The sequence below is a fragment of the Protopterus annectens genome, chromosome 1.part1 (genome assembly GCF_019279795.1).
Source record: "Protopterus annectens isolate FY-2018-M chromosome 1.part1, PAN1.0, whole genome shotgun sequence".
NCBI lineage: Eukaryota > Metazoa > Chordata > Ceratodontiformes > Protopteridae > Protopterus > Protopterus annectens.
The window spans coordinates 1,108,314,288-1,108,331,420 of NC_056726.1; positions in this window are offsets into that span (position 1 = coordinate 1,108,314,288).

Consider the following 17,133-nt stretch of genomic DNA (forward strand, 5'->3'; position numbering starts at 1 on the left):
TTATTAATTTATTTTACATTTGTTTACTGGGAAAGTCCGACTGGGCAGGGATCCCATTTTCAGCAGAGGCCCAAGGAGAAAAGCTCCACAAAGATTAGTACAGCAAATACAGTAAATACAATACGCATGTTAATAAAGTACAGTACAGAGTCAAACGTTAATAAAGTACAGTACAGAGTCAAACGTTAATAAAGTACAGTACAGAGTCAAAACATTAATAAAGTACAGTACAGAGTCAAACGTTAATAAAGTACAGTACAGAGTCAAAACGTTAATAAAGTACAGTACAGAGTCAAACGTTAATAAAGTACAGTACAGAGTCAAAACGTTAATAAAGTACAGTACAGAGTCAAACGTTAATAAAGTACAGTACAGAGTCAAAACGTTAATAAAGTACAGTACAGAGTCAAACGTTAATAAAGTACAGTACAGAGTCAAAACGTTAATAAAGTACAGTACAGAGTCAAACGTTAATAAAGTACAGTACAGAGTCAAAACGTTAATAAAGTACAGTACAGAGTCAAACGTTAATAAAGTGCAGTACAGAGTCAAACGTTAATAAAGTACAGTACAGAGTCAAAACGTTAATAAAGTACAGTACAGAGTCAAACGTTAATAAAGTGCAGTACAGAGTCAAACGTTAATAAAGTACAGTACAGAGTCAAACGTTAATAAAGTACAGTACAGAGTCAAAACGTTAATAAAGTACAGTACAGAGTCAAACGTTAATAAAGTACAGTACAGAGTCAAAACGTTAATAAAGTACAGTACAGAGTCAAACGTTAATAAAGTACAGTACAGAGTCAAACGTTAATAAAGTACAGTACAGAGTCAAACGTTAATAAAGTGCAGTACAGAGTCAAACGTTAATAAAGTACAGTACAGAGTCAAACGTTAATAAAGTACAGTACAGAGTCAAAACGTTAATAAAGTACAGTACAGAGTCAAACGTTAATAAAGTACAGTACAGAGTCAAAAGTTAATAAAGTACAGTACAGAGTCAAACGTTAATAAAGTACAGTTTCAAGGCCAAGAAAGGAGCAAAAAGCAAATATACTATAAGGAGCACAGTATGTTACAGTAAGCAATACAGTTGAAAGGACATTTTATTCAATCATTTGATTACATTCATCAGTGGTTAGTACAGTAAACACACATTGAGTATGAGTATAGAAAGGAGTTGTTGCAAGCTTTCATAGAAGGTTAAGGCATGATATGATCTAATTAAATGAAGCTACCCAGGGTCAGAACAATTACATAACCAAGAACTATGTAAATGGGACCGGAGGAGTTTTTTTAAATTATTTTTCTTTTCAGTGGTCCTAAACCAGTCTTCTCAGTAATATCTCCCTCTCTCTCCAACATCTCAAATCTTGACCTTGTCACATTCAGAGTAACCCCACACCAACTAAACAACCACAATTCCTCAAAATATAACACACCTATAATCAAATGCCTAAAAACTAGAATCCAAATAGCATCCAGAATCATACTTAGTGAAGATGTTCACCCAAACTCTGGCCTTACAAACAATAACAGCCCCCCCCCTGCTACCACACAAATAACATTCTAATCTCCCCAGGAAATCAACAGATTTCCTTATATTCAACATAATTATAAGGAGCATACTGAGCAAAATCCAAGAGCTACACACTACCCTGGCCCTCTACCCCTTGACATAGTCCTGCTCACAGAGACCTGGCTAAAACCACTAAACAATAATAATGACTTTGTTCCACCTGGATACAATGTTCTTAGACAAGACAGAATATCTAAAAGAGGCAGAGGCATTGCTCTCCTCTTCAAAACCAAACTGACCATTGAAATGTAAGTCAACAAACAACCCAAGTTCAATAATGCAGGAACTATGTCCACTAAGCTGAAAATCAACTCAAAAAAACATTTACATATAACTGATACCTTGATACCCCACAATAATAACATTCTAGACTGGACATCCCAAAAATTTCCCCAAGAAACAATCATACTAGTTGATGTTAATATCGACTGGTCCTCCTGTAATGCATCAGAAAAGGAGTCCATCCTAGACTGGATCCTTACTGCATCAGAAAAGGAGTCCATCCTAGACTGGATCCTTAATGCATTAGAAAAGGAGTCCATCCTAGACTGGATCCTTACTGCATCAGAAAAGGAGTCCATCCTAGACTGGATCCTTAATGCATCACAAAAGGAGTCCATCCTAGACTGGATCCTTACTGTATCAGAAAAGGAGTCCATCCTAGACTGGATCCTTACTGCATCAGAAAAGGAGTCCATCCTAGACTGGATCGTTACTAAGAGACCATCTCAATCCTACCTCTCATGCTTCCTCCCAGACACCCTCCGTGACCACCTCCCCACCTTTTTGATTAGACACCAAATAAATCCATTAAAATCCTCCACCCTCCAACAAATCTAGTACACAAAGAATTTCAAAACCCATGACTTTATATCTGCACTTAATCAATGCAACTGGAGACCACTGTCATCTCTCCCCTGGAAAGTGCCATAGACTACTTCAATAATATTTTCCTAAACATTCTAAATCATCTTACCCCTATCAGAACTGTCAAAACTAAATACAACTATACCCTTGGCTGACCAGATATACTAGTCTACTACTAAAACAAAGAGATAAAGTATGGGACTTGTGGCGTCAAAATAAAACTCAAACTAATAGACAGGCATACCAGGAACTAAGAAACAAAGGCAAAAAACAAATTAAGATAGACAAAAGTAACCACTATATAGGCATTCAAACCAAAGACAACCCACAACAATTCTGGGCTGTCATTAATACATTCCTACAACTAGGAAAGACCAGTACTCTACCCCCAAACATGACACCACCACCAATAATATTGCCACCCAATTCAACAAACACTTCCCAAACTCCATCCTAACCCTCACCAATAGTAGTTCTCCCACTTCACATCCAAACCACCAGACCAAAACCTCTTCTTCTCCTTACAGTTTGTCCCAACTTGCACAATATATAAATGCCTAAGTAAGCTTAAACCCGCAACTCTGGCTGCTGAAAAATTACCTGCAGAATATCTAAAGATCGCAGCCAAAGTCTTCTCTTACCCAGTCACCAGACTCATTAATCGATTTTTATCAGAACAATGCATTCTTTCTCTGTGGAAAATTTCACATACAATGCCACTCCACAAAGAAGGTAACTCTGTGGAACTATCTAATTACCATCCAACTGCTATTCTATCCCCCCTTATCTAAAATTCATGAAAAAATGTATACAGTCCCAAATAATGCAGTATTTCCTCACTAATGAACTGCTAACCAACACCCAAAATGGATTCCATCCCAATCACAGTACTACCACAGCCCTTATTAGCTCTACCAACACAGTAAACCAACATCAAAACAATAGTAACCTAGTATCCACGGTATTCCTAGATCTCTCCAAGGCCTTCGATACTGTCTCCCATCCCAAACTCCTCTCTGCTCTCTCTGATCTTAATCTCAGCCACTCCACACTAGCGTGGTTCCAAGACTATCTAACCAACTGCCAAAATGGAAAACTCCTTATCACCCCTCCTACTTGTCACCTTTGGGGTCCCCCAGGATCCATTCTTGGACCTCTTCTTTTCAACATATTCAACAACCAACTCTTCAAAGCTACCCAGCATGCTACTCTAGTCCAGTACGCCGATGACTCCACTCTAATCTTCTCTGCCCCATCACTCCCTCAACTCCAGGAATTGACACGAGTCCTTTACCTCTGTTGAAACCTGGTTAGCCAACTCTCAACTAATAGTTAACCTCAATAAAACACAGCTAATGATATTCTATCCCACTAGAGCCTTAGACCCCATACCAACATTCACAATATTCTCAGCCAATAACACCCCTATCACGCCTGTTCAGCACATCAAACTTCTAGGGGTTATCATAGATGACAACATGAAATTTGATATGCACATTGCACAAATAATAAAGAAAGTCCATAAAAAACTCAGAACCCTATATAGATGCTAAACGTACCTCACTGATGACAGTAAAACCACCATTGCAAGAACCCACTTACTATAGACACTCCTCTATGCCTCCCCGATACTCATCAACCTAAACAAAGCAGACTTTAACAAACTAAACACCTGCTACAATAAAATAGTTAGGTTTGATGACTCACCCTTCAGGACATGTCACTGCATAGCAATCAAACAACTATCCTGTCTAGAATTACCCAACCTGCTCACATATAACCAGCTTACAATAGCCTACTAAATTCTATATTATCCTGAGAGAGTTGCTGCTCTTCAAGGTCTACTTAATATCTACTCTAACAAACGCCTATTAAGATCCACCAGTAAAGACCTGGCTGAGATAACCAAAAGCAACAACAAAACGTTATATGGCAGATGGTTCTTTGGGCTGAATGGAATTGACTGGCCCTAATGGGACTGTGCCTGGTGGTTATTATTCTTGTTGGTGGCCAGGAATGTGGCTATGAAATAGTGTGCCACAGGGCCACTGACATTACACATGCTGTTGAGCAAAGAGCTGTCCGCTTGGCACAGGAAGGTAGGTTACTGGTCATTCTGCTATCTGTTGAGCCATTCTTCATGGAGATGATTGGCCCAACAAGACTATCGACCAAAAATGCCCCAGTTATAACGGCTTTGTTGTGTAAGATCACTTATCCGACTTATTAAAGCTGATTTATGGTACATGTTAACACCAGTGACTTTCCCTGCATGGCCATCTGTACAAGGTATGCAATTGGCATAAATTTTTTAAGCTGTTCCACAACTACCTTCACAGGTGTTAGACACCATGGATTTGGATGTCCTACATCATCCTCTGACAGTGTAGTTTTACATCTGTTGTGGAGGTGTTTACACCCAGGAGAAGATGTCCTTGTGCTTGCAACAGTCACACCAGTAAAATGTCTCATGTCAGACATTACTCATGGTCACACAACATAACAAGATGTAGTGAGGGGTAACTAGTGCAACTCCTAGTAGAACCAGCTCTCATGCAGGGGTGCATCTGTGTTTATGGAATAGTCAAGCCTCCACCATGCATGCCCAGGACCTGTTCAGTACATTGAGCTACACTGCTGCAACTACTGCTGATGCAATGACACCAACAGACCTGCATTCACATCACTACAACCCACAGTACATGATGCACGCATAGACACGCCCACACATTCTTGTCTGGGTGTCCAAGGTATATCAGGCATCACCAACAAGATGTCTTGTGAAAGGTACCCCTCAGACAACACTGGTACATTTCACAGATGTGCCATATGTGGGAGTCCTGATAACTACCTGGGCAGCCTGCAGACACATTTTAGATGATACCGTCAGCATTCACAACCACCTGGCAATTGATGGAGTGATACACTTTGCAGTTCACATAACAGGTGGGCCTTTTATAATGCTTGTACTTTCTATAGTTGCCAGTACCACAGGGAAATGGGCTATAGTAGAATTCCTGCATGATCTCCCCACTCTACTCTGTGAAGCCAGAAATATTCCCCTGCATGCTAAAACATTATGGACAGTTTTTATTGTGTAACCAGTTTTATACAGCCTTAAAGTCCTCATGAGTTTTTTTGCTCAGCAAGCATGCGGTCATGTCAACACAATATTATTGTTATACATAATATAGGTTACTTGTTTTGGATTGCAGGAAAAGTTATTAATAAAAAGCGAGATTAGAAGAAAACTGAGGATAGACCATTGATGGAATCAATTGCCAGTGTTCCCAATTTGGCTGTTTTTATTTGCTCCAACCACTCTGAATGTACAGTTGTCCAGATAATTTTGCAACCATTGTACAATTTCAGAAGGGAAAATAATTTCAGTGAGTTTGTGCAGTAGGTCTATATGCTCTATTGTTTCAAAAAACAAATTATGTTCTAGGAAGAAAGCACCAGTAAGTTTGCCTTGCTCAGAGCTGGTCAGAATTTGACCTTTTAGTGAAGAAACAGCTGCTAGTGTACTGATATTTGCACACAAGCCATCATGACCGTTAGTCTGGATATCACTTTTTACATCTATTTGGTATCTGGTCATAAACAATTTTCACCAGAATTTTGACAATGGAGCAGAGATTGGTAAAGGTGCAAAAGTTACAAGCTGTGGTAGGGGTGGGCAAATGGAATTAACAGGACATGCTTGAACCTAAGTGGAAAGATTTTGGTTGGAATGAAAAACCGACAATATCAGCTGACAGCATTTGTTAAGGACAAGGCTGGCTACTTTAAAAATTTTGAGATGTATCACGTGAAAGTCAGGATTATCCCTTATCCAAATGTTCAGGTAGTTTTTCAGCCTATAATTTGTTTATATTTTTGAAATAGAATGGGGGATGGTTGAGAATCTTATGAAGATAATGCCAACAAAACAAACTTCAAGATTTTTTCAGCCAACAGTACTGAAACTGAATGGGCTCAGCATACCAAACTACTAGGTGTCACAACTGACAGTAATCTCAGGTTTGACCTACACATACAAAACAGTATCGACAAAATCACCAAAAATTAGGCATGCTATATACAGGAATAAAAACACTCACAGCAGCTACCAAAATTACCCTGGCCAAAACCTACCTATTTAGTTCTCTGTTATAGGGGGCACCGACATCATCATCATCTTTTGACTTTTCCCGTTAGGGGTCATCACAGCGGATCATCTCTTTCCATTTCTTCCTATCCTCTGCATCTTGCTCTGTCACACCAACCGCCTGCATGTCCTCTCTCACCACGTCCATAAACCTTATCTTAGGCCTTCCTCTTTTCCTCTTACCTGGCAGCTCAATCCTTAGCATCTTTTTCCCAATATACCCATCATCCCTCCTCACACATGTCCAAACCAAAGCAATCTCATCTCTCTTGCTTTGTCTCTAAACTGTCCAACATGAGCTGACCCTCTAATATACTGATTCCTAATCCTATCCATCCTAGTCACACCGACTGTAAATCTTAACATCTTTAACTCTGCCACATCCAGCTCTGACTCTTGCCTTTTTGTCAATGCCACCTTCTCCAACCCATATAACATAGCTGGTCTCACTACCCTCTTGTAGACCTTCCCTTTCACTCTTACTGGTACCCGTCTGTCACAAATCACTCCTGGCACTCTTCTCCACCCATTCCACCCTGCCTGCACTCTCTTCTTCACCTCTCTTCCACACTCACCATTACTCTGAACTGTTGATCCCAAGTACTTAAACTCGTCCACCTTTACCAACTCTACTCCCTGCATCCTCACCATTCCTCTACCCTCCCTCTCATTTACACACATATATTCTGTCTTAGCCCTGCTGACCTTCATTCCTCTGCTCTCTAGAGCATATCTCCACCTCTCCAGAGTCTCCTCAACCTGATTCCTACTCTCACTACAGATCACAATGTCATCTGCAAACATCATAGTCCACGGGGCCTCCTGTCTGATCTCATCTGTCAACCTGTCCATCACCACTGCAAATAAGAAAGGACTCAGATCCTTGATGTAATCCCACCTCCACCTCAGATGGATCTGTCACTCCCACTGCAGTCCTCACCACTGTCACACTACCTTTGTACATATCCTGTACCACTCTCACATACTTCTCTGCCACTCCTGACTTCCTCATACAATACCACAACTCTTCTCTAGGCACCCTGTCATATGCTTTCTCCAAGTCTACAAAGACACAATGCAACTCCTTCTGACCTTCTCTGTATTTCTCCAATAACACTCTCAGAGCAAACATTGCATCTGTAGTGCTCTTTCCTGGCATGAAACCATACTGCTGATCACTAATCATCACCTCCCTTCTTAACCTAGCTTCTACTACTCTCTCCCATAACTTCAAGCTGTGACTGATCAATTTTATCCCTCTGTAGTTACTGCAGCTCTGCACATCACCCTTATTCTTAAATATAGGAACCAAAACACTTTTTCTCCACTCCTCAGGCATACTCTGTCTTTCCAAAATTTCATTAAACAATCTAGTTAAAAATTCCACTGCCATTTCTCCTAAGCACCTCCATGCTTCCACAGGTATGTCATCTGGGCCAACAGCCTTTCCATTCTTCATCCTCTTCATAGCTGTCCTTACGTCCTCCTTGCTAATCTGTTTCACTTCCTGATTCACTATCCCCACATCATCCAACCTTCTCTCTCTCTCATTCTCTTCATTCATCTGCCCCTCAAAGTACTCTTTCCATCTACTCAACACACTCTCCTCTCTTGTGAGTACCTTTCCCTCACTGTCCTTTATCACCCTTACTTGCTGCACATCTTTCCCAGCTCTGTCCCTCTGTCTAGCCAGTCGGTACAGGTCCTTTTCTCCCTCTTTAGTGTCCAATCTCTCATACAACTCTCCATACGCCGTATCCTTAGCTTTCGCCACCTCTCTCGTTGCCATGTGCCTCATCTCCTTATACCTAAGCCTTTACTCCTGCTCTGTGGCAAAACTATGGAAGTCCCTTCCATTAACCATGAAAACTGCTACTAACATGCCCTCCTTCAAATCCTCTATAAAAGAATGTGCCAACAAAACTTGGATTTGCCCTGTATGAGCCCAGGCTGAGATACCCTTATACCCTTTTCTAGCTCTACTCTCTCTATTGCCACTACTAACTTACCCTACCCTCCCTTACTCTACACATTTTCCCCTGAGGTTACACTTACACCTTTTCCACATCTATTCTGGATGGTGCAGTGGTGAGTGGTTGTATTGTCACCTCACAGCAAGAGGTTCTCCTGTTTGATTCTTGGCTGGGGTGCCTTCTGTGAAGAGTCTGCATGCCCTACCTGTGTTTGTGTGGGTTTCCTCCCATGTTACAAAGACAGACATCTGGAGTGTTTCTCCCAGGGCCTCAGCTGAAAATTGCCTTGGTTCCAAGTCGGACTTTCCCAGTAAAAAATTATAAATAAATATTCCTACTATGACACCCTGCCCTTCTCTACTTGTACTATCCTGTGCCTTCACCAGTATAATTGTTACCATATTTTATGACCTCTAGAATATTAATAATTATTGTGATAATTATCTCTTATGTAAATAATGTGGCATCTTCCTATTATCAGGCTTTCCATATAATTTATGCATGAGTACTATGACTTTATTATGTCTGTTAACCTCTCATTCTGACAAACTAATGTGTTTTTTTGATATTTGTGCTTGAATGGTATGACTTTATTATGTCTGTCTAGTTTTTCACTCTGTTAACCATATGTAAGTCGAGCTCTTCTCCCCTGGTCTCAGGTGAAAATGGGAACCTCATGACCCAGTCAGACTTTCCTGGTAAACAACTGCCAAATAAAAATAAATAAATAAATAAACAAATGAATAAATAAGATGTGACTTTGGTCGTAAAAAGTGGGGCTTGGAGTTTGTCTCTGATATTTGTTTAAGTTGTGTCATCAGTTCTTCAGACATAATGTTACTTGCTCAAGTTTTTCGGACTATCTTTGATGTGTTAATGTTCTTAACAGCCTTCCAAAACTGTTTTGTTTGACCTAGTTAAGTATTCATAGACTATGGGAATGCCCAGCTTTTGCAGAGCTTGTTTTAATGCTTATATCATTTTAACTGCTGATATATGTTGTATTTAGGTTCCTTTGAGTGGTCCATTTTCCATTATACCCAGGCCTTGTCTCTACTTTTTATTAGTTGCTTAAGACTGGGGTAATCACAGGAGCGTGATATCCTTAACTCTTATTCTTTTCCTTGGATATCATTTGTACTGGTTTGGATATCATTTGTACTGGTTTGGATATCATTTGTACTGGTTTGGATATCATTTGTACTGGTCTGGGCATTTTACAGAAAATGATAAGGGCAGAAATGGGGTCATTACATTGACAAAATTAATCCCTGTCTAGGTAACCCAACTCAGTAGAAGGTAAATATTTGGGTCAATCAAGGATGGATCTGATTATTTTTAAATCAGGCTTAGTTTTTATGGAATTCGAATGATCAAGAAGACAGAAGGGTGCATTGGTCATGAGTGGAGTTTGGAAGGACTCACAGTTGTTTCTGTTTGTCTGGGATGTTGTTTATAACAACATCCATCAGACTGACATTTTTTTGAATTTTGAGCTGGGTCAGGTGCCCTCAAATATATGATGGGCCTGATTCTGAAAGGAGGTGGCTCTGTATAACCGGTTTCTTAAATGGCCTTTCCCATTTAATTTTAGATCATCTATTAAGATACATTAATGATGTCTGTTGATGTCTAGAATGGCATTTAAAGTTTCTGAAAAGGAAACTGAAGATGATGAAGGAATATATGAATTTAGTACGCTTTCTGTGAGTAATTTGTAGTATTAACCAATAATGCAGTGGATGGCTGTCACAATATAGAACCTACTATATTTTTTTTCAGAGGTATGGCTTTGAGTCAACTTTGCTCTCTCTTTACATTCATTTTATAATGTTCTATTATCGACTCTGCCTGTACGGTCTATTGTGGTTACTGTTTGTGTTTTTACTGATGTACTAGAGTAAGAAAAAGAATGAAAGGAAGGAAGTAAAACCATTGTTGAAAGGTGGGCCTCTAAAGTCCCTGTTCATCACGTATTGGATCTGGAGGCAGATTATTGTAATATGAGTTAAGGATTTTTGTTGTTCCGCATTTTAATACTAAGGATGTTTATTTATTATTTACTTTCCAGCATTGTGAGTACTGAATTTTTGAGATTATGATTTCTGTAGTCTGGACTTTGAGAATGTATTACTTTGACTGCCTTTGCACTGGCTTCAATATGTTACTGACTTTTTTGAACACATTTTACATTGGTCAGTTTTAGTAGTGTGACAAGTGCTATTGAATTTTGACCAACAAGAATTTATGAAGTTCATTAATACAGAATTTTTCTACCAGTTTCATTTTCAGTTTGGGACATTGTTTGATATTTTAATGATGGCTGTATAGCAATGGGTACCTCCTTATTAGAGTCACCACTGCTATCTAATGTAGCAGTATTACATTACTAGCCACAGTTTTTAATACTGTCGCTGCTTTGTGTAACTGTTTTTTTAGCTTAGCAGGAATTATTTTTTCGGTTTGCTAATCATTATATGTTTTATAATTATTATCTGGGTGATATTTATTATTTTATGTTGTCTGAATAAGTAGTTTGATGTAAAGGACTGAGGAAATGACAACTAAAATAAAGATGAACTTAAACCATGTTTGCTAGTGTAAATTAAGGTTATGGACAGATTTATAGTTTTTTTACTAAATATACAGTCCAGGAGACCATTAAAAAGTCTAGGCCAATTTTTGATTGTCCTAAAGCACTGCCTGATTAAGTGAGTTGCTCAGGATCACACAGTAACCAAAAGACTGCAGAGGAAATCAAATTCTGTACCCCTGGAAGGAGGGTATTTACAAATTATATACCACTGGAAGGAGGTTATTTACAAATTCTATACCACTGGAAGGAGGGTATTTACAAATTCTATACCACTGGAAGGAGGGTATTTACAAATTCTATACCACTGGAAGGAGGTTATTTACAAATTCTATACCACTGGAAGGAGGTGATTTACAAATTCTATACCACTGGAAGGAGGTTATTTACAAATTATATACCACTGGAAGGAGGTTATTTGCAAATTCTATACCACTGGAAGGAGGTTATTTACAAATTATATACCACTGGAAGGAGGTTATTTACAAATTCTATACCACTGGAAGGAGGGTATTTACAAATTATATACCACTGGAAGGAGGTTATTTACAAATTCTATACCACTGGAAGGAGGGTATTTACAAATTCTATACCACTGGAAGGAGGTTATTTACAAATTCTATACCACTGGAAGGAGGGTATTTACAAATTCTATACCACTGGAAGGAGGTTATTTACAAATTCTATACCACTGGAAGGAGGTTATTTACAAATTATATACCACTGGAAGGAGGTTATTTACAAATTCTATACAACTGGAAGGAGGGTATTTACAAATTATATACCACTGGATGGAGGTTATTTACAAATTCTATACCACTGGAAGGAGGGTATTTACAAATTCTATACCACTGGAAGGAGGTTATTTACAAATTCAATACCACTGGAAGGAGGGTATTTACAAATTCTATACCACTGGAAGGAGGTTATTTACAAATTATAGCAACTGACAAGAAGAAGACAACTCTCCTATCTGTGTTCATCTTATCTTCAAACACTGTGCACTTAGAACTGGCTAGGACTAATTGATAATTCTTATAGCTTTTTGATTGTAAGCAACAGGCTAGACCTCGAACTGTGTCCATTTGCTGTTTATGCCACCAATGTTCATGTGATCAGTGGAAAGGTTTTATGTGGTGAAGGGTATTAATTGATGACATTCACTGGCCCAGGCTTAGCCCGAATATCATCGGAAAAAAAAATCTGAAACAAGGCTGTTCTGACTGATTTTTTTTGTGATACTTTTACCAACAGAGGCAAACCATGAGTTCTTAGAAGTCTTAAGGTTACTATCCAAGTTATCCTGTATATTGGGGTACCTAGATGTATAAAGCTGATCCACCAGCTGAACATCATGTGTAGGAATACAGGGGCAGGAGTAATACTTATGCATATCATTAGAATATAGGAGTGAGAACTGTATCATTAGAGTATAGGAGTGAGAACTGTGAGTATCATTAGAGTGTAGGAGTGAGAACTGTGAGTATCATTAGAGTATAGGAGTGAGAACTGTGAGTATCATTAGAGTGTAGGAGTAAGAACTGTGAGTATCATTAGAGTGTAGGAGTGAGAACTGTGAGTATCATTAGAGTATAGGAGTGAGAACTGTGAGTATCATTAGAGTGTAGGAGTGAGAATTGTGAGTATCATTAGAGTATAGGAGTGAGAACTGTGAGTATCATTAGAGTGTAGGAGTGAGAATTGTGAGTATCATTAGAGTGTAGGAGTAAGAACTGTGAGTATCATTAGAGTGTAGGAGTGAGAACTGTGAGTATCATTAGAGTATAGGAGTGAGAACTGTGAGTATCATTAGAGTGTAGGAGTGAGAATTGTGAGTATCATTAGAGTATAGGAGTGAGAGCTGTGAGTATCATTAGAGTGTAGGAGTGAGAACTGTGAGTATCATTAGAGTGTAGGAGTGAGAGCTGTGAGTATCATTAGAGTAGAGAAGTAAGAATTATTCATATCATTAGAAAAGTAGAAGTAAACATTGCAGGTAGGCTAGAAAAGGGTTGAAATGAGATGCATCAGTGTTATTAGGGATATCACTTTGATGGGTTTATACATACCATAACTGACAGCAAAGCTACAAAGAAAAGTGTTAGATCAGGGATTTCCATTTTAAGTAGTTATTAGACGTTAGACAGGCTAAAGGGTAAATGCATATTTTTTTTATTAAAAGCAGAAAGAAGAAATGACCTTGCATGAAATAACATGCTCCAAGAGAAGGCTGTAGACTTTTCTTTTTCTATTATCTTCTCAAGGGAAGAATCAAGAAAATGTTAGATAATGAAATGGTCAGATGCCTGCAAGGCTGCAAAACAAGACAAGGCCTGAGACCAAGGTTAGGGTTGTGGATGTAGTCTATAGAATCACTGAGCTGATATGATGTGATAGATGGTGCTCAGGAAGGCAAGTCAGTCAAATCTGATGCAAGACTTGTTCAGATGAAGTTATTGTCGTGCTTTTATTATATTCCTGTTTCCAGTTATGCTGATTTGAATATGCTGCTATGACATTTATACTTGCTTATATTACTATATGTTACTGACTACAATAAAATATTTTGAAGCAATCAAGAACTCTGATTTTTTGCAATGGCACCCAAACAGGCCTGCTGTCTGGGGAGAGATATATAATTCTTGTAATTGGGCACAATGCAAATTTGTCACTCCAGTCCCTGGAGTAAGGTTGTATATGTACAAAATTGAACAAGGGACACTTTTGCCTTACATGCCAAAAGTATTGGCTAAGCAGCTAATCAAGTACAAACATCAGCTACTAGGTCATGTATGTTTTCAGAAAATCTGGCCTATCATAAGTTTTAAAATTCTCAGCTTAAAAAAACTATGTAAAAAAATTGGGTCTCTATTAGAAGACTGAAAGATCAAAATTGCAAATGCTCTAAAGAGTGAAAATGTCGGACCTTGAACTCCTTATTTTGGGGGGCTGTGCCCCCCACCCCCTGCTAAATATATATTCCAACTCCAAGATTGCACTCAGTGAGGAAATAGCAAATACATATTTTGATCTTCACTGTACTGCGATCTCACAAAAAGAACTTCAAGGTCCAGCTTTTTCATTCTTTAGAGCATTTGAGATTTTGCTCTTTCGGTCTTCTAATATAGACCCCAAAAAATTGGGCGGTGCAGTGGTGCAGCAGTAGCATTGTTGCCTTACAGCAAGAGATTCTCCCGTTCAGTTCTCGGCTAGACTGCCTTCTGTCAGCTGTCCTCCTTGTGTTCATGTGGGTTTCCTCCCATTTTACAAAGACATGCATCTAGAGAATTTTTCCCTGGGCCTTCGCTGAAAATTGGCTTTGTTCCAAGTCGGACTTTCCCAGTTAACAAATGTTAAAGAAAAATAAATAAATTCAGGAGGAGTGTATAATATGAATGCAGACTAACCCTACATTAAAAAATTCTCAGCTGCAGAGAGTGCCAGTTTCATAGGGAGCATGGTACAGTATATACAGACAGATTTTGCAGGACCTCTTCCTCCAGCAAAAGGGGGTTACCGATATTTCTTGGTAGTGGTAGACACTTTTACCAAGTTGGTGGAAGCTATTCCCACTAAGGACATGACAGGAAAAACTACAGCATCTGCATTATGGAATAACATTTTTTCCTACTGGGGATGGCCCCAGGTCATTGAGTCTGACAGTGGTACTCAGTTCACAAGTCAGGCTACAAAAGAAGTGTGTAACCTGTTAGGGATACAGCAGAGATTCCATGTCCCATATCACTTCCAGTCTAACAGAATAGTGGAAAGAATGAATAGGGCCATTAAGGGGAGATTTACTAAAGCTTGTATGGAGAAGGGACTTAACTGGGTCATACATCTGCCAGCTATTTTGCTGGAAATAAGAACACCACCTAATGCCAAGTCAGGAATGTCACCTTTTGAGTTAATGACAGGAAGAAGAATGCCAGTAAGTTTTCCTTTTGACATATCTAGGTTCACAGCCTTCTTATTGTACAGTGACACAACACCAGGTTTGGTTACAATCTTTGCAGGAATCTATCAACAACATGAGTCTATTTCATGCAGGCAGGATGTACAAAATGTTAGGAGATCTAGCTGACATTGTTCAGTTGAAACAGAGCCAACGGGTCATGTTATAGCGATTTGTGTCCAGATGCTGTTTTGCTTCAAATTGTGAAGGACCATACACTACAGTCAAACAGGTAGGGCCTCTGGTGTATCAGATCAAGCCGACAGATAAGAACACAGAGACAGGAAATGTAAAATTGTACACATTGATCAATTAAAGCTGTTAAGAGTGTAGATGCAAATCCAAGAAAATGCTACTGCTTTTTGTACTCTATAGGTCGTGATACAGAACTTATTGCCTGTTTTGGATTTTTTTTTAAATATAGTGTTTTAAAACGGGCATCTGTCAACAGCAGTCATCCAGCCTTGCACAAGAGATGGGTGAGGGGAGGATTGGAAGGCCTAATTGTACAAGGGACACAGCAAAGGACACTGGAAGTGTAGGGAGGCCTTTCCAATACCTCAGCATTGACTTGGGATGATGAAGTGTAGGACTTACCTTGTTATTGTTGCTTGGCTTGACTGTGCACTTTGCAAGGTCTGGGATGCGTCATTTGTCTTGTGCCACTGGATTACAAGCAGAGGAACTACACGTGAAGATGACAAATGACTGTGAAACAGTTTATGTGCCAGAGAATAAAACTTTTACAGCTTATTTTTTTATGTTTCTTTGGATATAGTAAAGTATCAGTGGTATAGAGATAACAATACGTTATTTGCATGGAACGTTGTAAATGCTACAAACTTTTTAGTAGAGAATCAGCTTGCCAATAGAATGTATATTGATTTGTCTGAAACCTCTGAAAACATATTTTCTTTAGGGCTGACACCAGTGTATAAGGCAGATGCAGGTTTGTATTCATGCAAGGTAGTGACATTACAATATCAAGTTTTACAGGCTGAGTTTTGGGTTCAGGTTATATCTCCAGAACATCAATTGGCAAAGAGGGAAGTGCTAAAATGGGAAGACTGTTGTCCACCTTATAATGCATTTACTAAGCTTCAGTTTACCTATGGAATACCAAACACAAAAATGGTCCAGCACCAAGGAGGATTAGAAGAACACACAATTCTTTATTGTAGCAACTCCAAAGATAGTAGTATGCTACAATACAGAATTGTAGGTTCTTTCGCTTTATCCCAATGTTGGATTTGGGTGCATGTGCCAATGGCAGGGAAAGGTATTCCTCTAGTACCAGTTTCAGTTCATCTTCATGAAATAGCCATTATGTCAGACAGGCTATATAATAAAAAAGGGAATGAACTGAACGGTACATTATTCGAGGAAATCAGTGCTAGCAATACCCAATATGTAACTCTATGCTCAACAGGAAAAGGGTTCATTTCCTATAAGAAAGAGGAATCATGGTACAATGAGGTACCACCTCCTAACGTAGAAAACATAAGCAATAGTCAGTGCAATTTTACTATTACAACATTTAAAGATGGGGAAGGAAAATATGCAGGATTAACAGTTCATACTTTGTCCAATTTGACTAAAGATCCACAGAAACAACTTGAAACTGTATATGACATTTTTTCAAGCTGCTTCTGGAACAGCAGGTTTGGCATTCTAACTATGCACTAAGGCACATGTATTATGTGTGTGGGAACAGCGCCTATACATGGCTACTACCAAATTGGTATGTCTCATGTTATGTAAGATATGTAATACCAGCCCTAAGACATTTTAAAGAACTACCTGGTTCAATAAGTTTCAGAAACCACAAAGTCAAAAGAGACCTGGAAACTGACTTTCAGGATAAGGTGCAGCTTTTAGATACATCACATATACATCAGAATTTGAATTTAAACTCTGAAAGCTATGGATCTAGGTGATGGGATAATAACTGGAGCAGGTATATTTCCTGAATATGGAGCTTTTAAAGCCATTTGAAAACTGTGCAAGTTAGCGAAG